A 5,967-nucleotide genomic window follows, 5' to 3' on the forward strand; every position below is an offset into this window, starting at 1 on the left:
TTTGCAATGTGTAATATATGAGCGCTTAATGAAGGTCGAGTAATAGTAGATACTGTTCATGTAATGTGGCCTTAGGATGCCTTTGAACACGGACCAGGGCCCATTTATGAGCATTTTATTTATTTATATATAACGCATCTTATAATAAATTGTTAAAGTGTTTTAAAGCTAACTACCACCTTCATCCTCAGTTAGAGACGATTCTTTTCCCTTAAGCCATAATCTCGAACGATTCTTTTTCCTAAACCATCATCTCTAGAAGTAAAAAAATCATGAAGCAAAATAAGCCCACCCTAACTATTCCATAGAAAAAAAACTCTTTGAGTCATTCCCGTGTTTTTTCTGATAGAAGATAAGAGAGGGACATGTTAATGTATTCAAGCTAAAGTTATTTCAATAAAGCTTTTTCACTTCTTCATCAATAAAGCTTCTATAATAATTGTTCTTATTTTCTATTATTTTCCTCACTTTCTTCTAAGTCATCATTTTTACGGGTTAAGTCAGCAGTAAATGAAACTTGAACGTTAGCGGGCGATGGGTTATGGGTTAAGTAGCGCTGTCATTGAATTGTGCACCGCCACAGTAGATATGGACATCATGTTTGTTGGTTGATAAGCTTAGTCATCGCCATTACTGCCACGACAAAAGAAAACATGATCCATTGAAAGAACTCCTAACGTTACTAAAATTAGAATCATGGTTATGGTTACGATCAAATCGGATGGTTAAATAAAAAAAATTAAAAATGGTTATCTTAAAAATGACCCGATCAATTTTGGATAATCGATCTGATTTTATAAATATAACTAAGATTATTTAAATATTCTTTATTAATTTTTTTATTATTTTATAAAACCGAAGTCGAACTTTCTTGACAATCCAACGACGACATACGTACACTAAAGGGGTTCGAGAACATATGCGAGTCTCTTATACTATTTACTTCTCACGTTTATCCAAATCTTCTTTTTTTTTTTTGTTTTATCTGTGTATTTCAATACGAGTCAAACAGATGCAATGTTTTTTTCCATGTCAGTTACCACTTATTATTTTATGACCATAGAAGAGCCTTACCAATTCAGCACTCACTACATAATCTGGAATATACGGATGGAAGTTTGAAAAGAACCATCGATTTATTTGCACACTGTTTATCTGTATGGATGAAAGAGGTTATTAACCTCTTCTAAAACTACCCACCCCTTTTTCCAAAGATATTTCTCTTCCTAGAAATCCACCTCATGACAATGAGATGATGGGCTCGCACCTCAACTTTGACTTGGCTTCGACATGCATGCATGCACGTTCCTATGTTGCACAATATCTTTCTCGTTTTCTACGTGATAGCTTCTTCCATCTCTCCACGCACGCTACTTGGTCAAGCCGAGCAGTAACAAAGGCATAACTGTACTCGGAATGAGCAGCTACACTGAGGCCCGCCAAACACGCTCGAACGCGGGGCGACGAGTGTGTCCGAAAGACCGTAAGATTCACGATGGATGGAAGTCGTCATCAACGTAAGATATAATTTAACTTCGATTATGAGTTAGAAATTAAATTGGTTTACAAGTCTTATCTTTGATTAGGAGGTCTATGTTGGTGCCAAACCAATTCAAGTAGAAGAAGACTCTTCTGCCTAGGTTTATAAAATTAGGGTGCATACCAGCAAGGCAAAGGGAGGAGGGAGGGTTAGAGGAAGAAGAAAGGAGCAAATAATAAGGTTTCTTTTTCTTATTTGGTTTCTCTTCTCTCCTCTTTGATTTTTTTTGTGAATTTAATCTAACATGGTATTAGAGCCTACATCTTATTATTATAGAGAGAAATAAAAGAGAGAGGTTCTCTACCAAACAAAGAAGAAATTTTTTTATTAAGGAGAGAAATTATTTATAAAAAAAATAATTACAAAGAGAGAAATTACAGGTGCTTGTGACATTGACAAGGAGTAGATCCATCTCATCGGCATGACTCCCTCAAATAATATAATCTAATCTTAGATTCCGTAAACTATGATCGGTAGTGCATGATGAAGTATATTGAAAGCTTATCTAGGCAAAGTCTACGTACGATATAGCTCACCACCATTGAACAATCACCGGTTAACTAGAGAATGAAAATATACTAGTCTGTATTTTAAAGTTCTAATCAGCTTTTGGCTTAAAAACACACAATTCTTACAAAAGAAACTCATGAAACATTGTTGTGCTCCTTTAGAAATATAATATTTTAATACTAACGATGCTTCTTTGGAAATATAATAATTATATTTCTCTGAGGAACTTAATTATGATTTCTTAAACGAGCACCACAACTTGTAGCTCATGATAATATAATAAGCTCATGATACTTAATTACCATTGTTGCTTAATAAATAATATTATTTGAGAAATACCATTGTTATGAGAAATTTTCTTGTGATTTGGAAATACATTAAGTTTCCATCTTCTTTGAACCTTCTTTACAACCAAATGAGAATCTAATGGCTGTGTGACTTGTGTAGTTAGTAAAAGTTTTATCATCTTATAGAAACCGACTTTAAAGTTATCCGATTTTGATTTTCACTGTTTGTTTTATTCAGGTGCTACACATTGTGAGGAGCAAATGAAGAATTATTTTGATAATAATATGCTACTGTAAACTTGTATAAAAATAATCTTTTGTTTTAAAAATGTGTATATGATGAAGTAGGACATTCTTGAATATTGGAGACTATAAATTTTTTTTGTCTAAAATTGATATTGTTGATGAAACAATGTGATAGTCTTTTTATATAACTAACTACTATTTAGGTATCTCAACTATTATTGTTAAGTTTAATTATATATAAAACATCTTATATATTATTACAATTGTCATCCATAGGGCAAAACATTATCAGTTATTGTTGTTTTAAAAAAGATCAATTTCTCCTACAGTTTGTTCTATAAAAAGCATGATCTATAACCACAGTTGTTTCAAAACAAAAAACAAAAAACTACAATTGTTGATTGCAAGCTTAAAACTCCATTACTACGAATTGTTGATTGTAGGCCAAAAAGGTATATTAGTACTGCATTTAAAGTAAAATACTTGCTCGCTCGAGAATAACCAATCCCTTACTTCATTACTTGGTCTCAAACTAAGACAAGCAAACATCACGATTTGTCGCTGTAGTGTGCCTACAATTAAACAAAATCTCCATGTTACATTTTTAATTTAATTTTGATGGTGTTAGATAAACTCAAAATTTTATCGATCTATAATTTTTATCATATCACCCTTTTTCTTTTAACTTTGTTACGCGTAAGAAATTCTTGGGGCCATGTATTTGGATGGAGGCTATTAAAACCTTATTTCGTGTGAGCATGAAGGTGTTTGGAAGAATATTTTATTATCTATTTTTCATTCAATTTTAATCTAAGGTTAATTATATATTATCTTTTATATTTGGATCATATTAGTATCGTGATTCTTGTACTTAAAAAAATTTATATTAGGATCTCTATAATTTTGAAAGTGAAATAAAGAACCTAATTTACCCTAACGTCATCAGTTGCATTGGTAGAAACACAACAAGTCACACTACGTGCTAGATCGTCATAAAAATGATAGGTAAATAGATACTTTTAATATTCTTTTTACTTTCAATATGTTGAGATGTTGAAATTATCTATTTCTTTGTCGATAAGATGGTCAGAAACAAAAGGGATATTAAAATTACTTTTTTGCTTATTACTTTCATATCAATTCAACACATGATATCACATGTGTTTTTCATCAATACAATTGACGTCGTTAGGATAAATAAAATTATTTATTTTTAGGACTATAAGGATGTGAATATAAATTTTTTAAATATAAAAATTATGATGCTAATATGGTCTAATTAGCATTTTATCTACTTCACTTTATCTAATTTTATTTTATTTTTCTTCTTAATTTTGCTAATGTTGGAGGATCTTCCTCACATTCAGAATGTATGTTGGGGTGGTATTCCAATATTACCTTCACGAGAGGTTCGAAATACGTGTTAAGATAATGAATCGGGCCTCCGAATTCTTTTAGATCATTCACTTTTAATTTTATTTGTATATTATATTTGATTCCCGATTAGTTTAAATCTATTGTTTTAACAGAGGGAAAGGTAGGCAAACGCAAAAAGATACGACGACTTTGGAGCCCTATCGAGAATATGGAAAAAGGCTAACTCATATAATTTGTTATTAAAAGCGGGCGAGTGCAGAGTGGTTTGGCAGAAAGGGAAGTCCACATACAGCTGCTGCAGGAGGACCTCAATACCGGACAAAATCACCTTAAGTTGGTATGACCCAACCCCAATCCCAATCCCAATCCCAATCCCAATCCCAACCCCAACCCCAACCCTCAATGGCCGTGCGTCGTCAACCTCTCAATGGCCGAAGCTTGCGTTTCTTTCAGGCATTTCAACACGCATTGCAGATTTCCCCTCGCGTCACGCGTCACGTGTCGACTCTACCAAACATATCCATTCTTGTCTTTTTCTTTTTCTTCCGTGCCAAATGTTAAATCCATCTCGAGCCAAACTACGTTGATAAACGTAACTAAAGGCAAAAAGTTTCTCTAGTGCAGATTGAAAGCAACTCTTTCACCAAACCTCGGTGAACAAAACCAGAACAAGCTTCATGGAACAACCCAAGGGGAAAAAAAAATTTTAATTTCTCCTTCACAGGGATTGAAGGATTCTTTTCTTCAACTTTTTTATTCTTTAAAGTTGAGAAGTAAAATTGATTTAAATATATTTGAGTTTGATGAGTTAAATTTGGAGATAGATTTAAGAATGACATATATTTGGTTTATTTTACCAACGTTTTTTGTCAAAAATAATATTACTAAAATTTTATCAAAATTCTGAGAAAAACAGATGAACAAAGAAAATAGAGAAGATTTTATGATTTCGTTTATTTTCCTAGATTCCTTTTGTTTATCTTAAACGTCTTCATATTCTTTACGATCATGATCATTCTCATTGTCATAGAAGAATCATCCCGATTGTACTTTAGATGAATCCTCAACAATGCTTGCATGAGATCAAGGAATACGTTTTCATGTTCCTCTTCTAAATTTTTTATTTTAATTTCTATACATTTAATCTATTTTGATTTAGTATTACTGTTCCAACAATCTAAGCGTATTCCCCCTCCTATTAAAAATAAACAAGATGCTAACAAAAAATAAAAAAAGGAATATTTATTCATGCTATCCTTGTGTAAGTGTTTGATTATTTGTTAAATAATTTAATTTAATTATCCGATTAACATCATGAAATAAATATTTTATAAGTGTTATTATTTAATTATAGTTGTTTAATGATTATTTCATTATAGTGGTTGCATGATTATTTCATCATTTATTTAGCTGCAAAATTTGATAACTTGAACTATACCTTCGGTTCCTATTTTTAGATTTATATTAAAGAGAAAATAACTTTAACAACATTCCTTTATTCTATACACATCAATTTTATATAAAAAAAACATATAATTCAATAAATAGCATTTGTTAATTATGATATAATTATTTTACATATATATTATGTTAGATTGTTATCAAAATTATTTGTGAAACCTATTTACCCTATACCAACATCATAACAAATACTCTTAAAGGGTGAAACAAAAAGAATGTACTCAACTTACTTTTAAGCTGTATTAAATCAAGATTCGTAACCATAAGAACTTTTAAATTTTATTTTACAGATATTATGCATATACTCTATTCTCTTAAGCTTAATCCTAAATCTTATAATGGTTGTAAATGACTCCACGTCCCTGAAACTAGAGATTTAATGGGAATCTCTAGTTTACCAAGTGGCTTGAACAAGCTTGAACAATAAGAAGCTTGGCTGATAACTCTTGATTTGATTTCTACTGTAGTAAAATTATCCCTCTTTTTGAATCCTTCTAGATCTACTGATTCTGAAAAATCTCCTAACAATTAAGTTGGGCCACTGAT

The sequence above is a fragment of the Musa acuminata genome, chromosome BXJ1-9, assembly GCF_036884655.1.
Source record: "Musa acuminata AAA Group cultivar baxijiao chromosome BXJ1-9, Cavendish_Baxijiao_AAA, whole genome shotgun sequence".
Taxonomy (NCBI): Eukaryota; Viridiplantae; Streptophyta; class Magnoliopsida; order Zingiberales; family Musaceae; genus Musa; species Musa acuminata.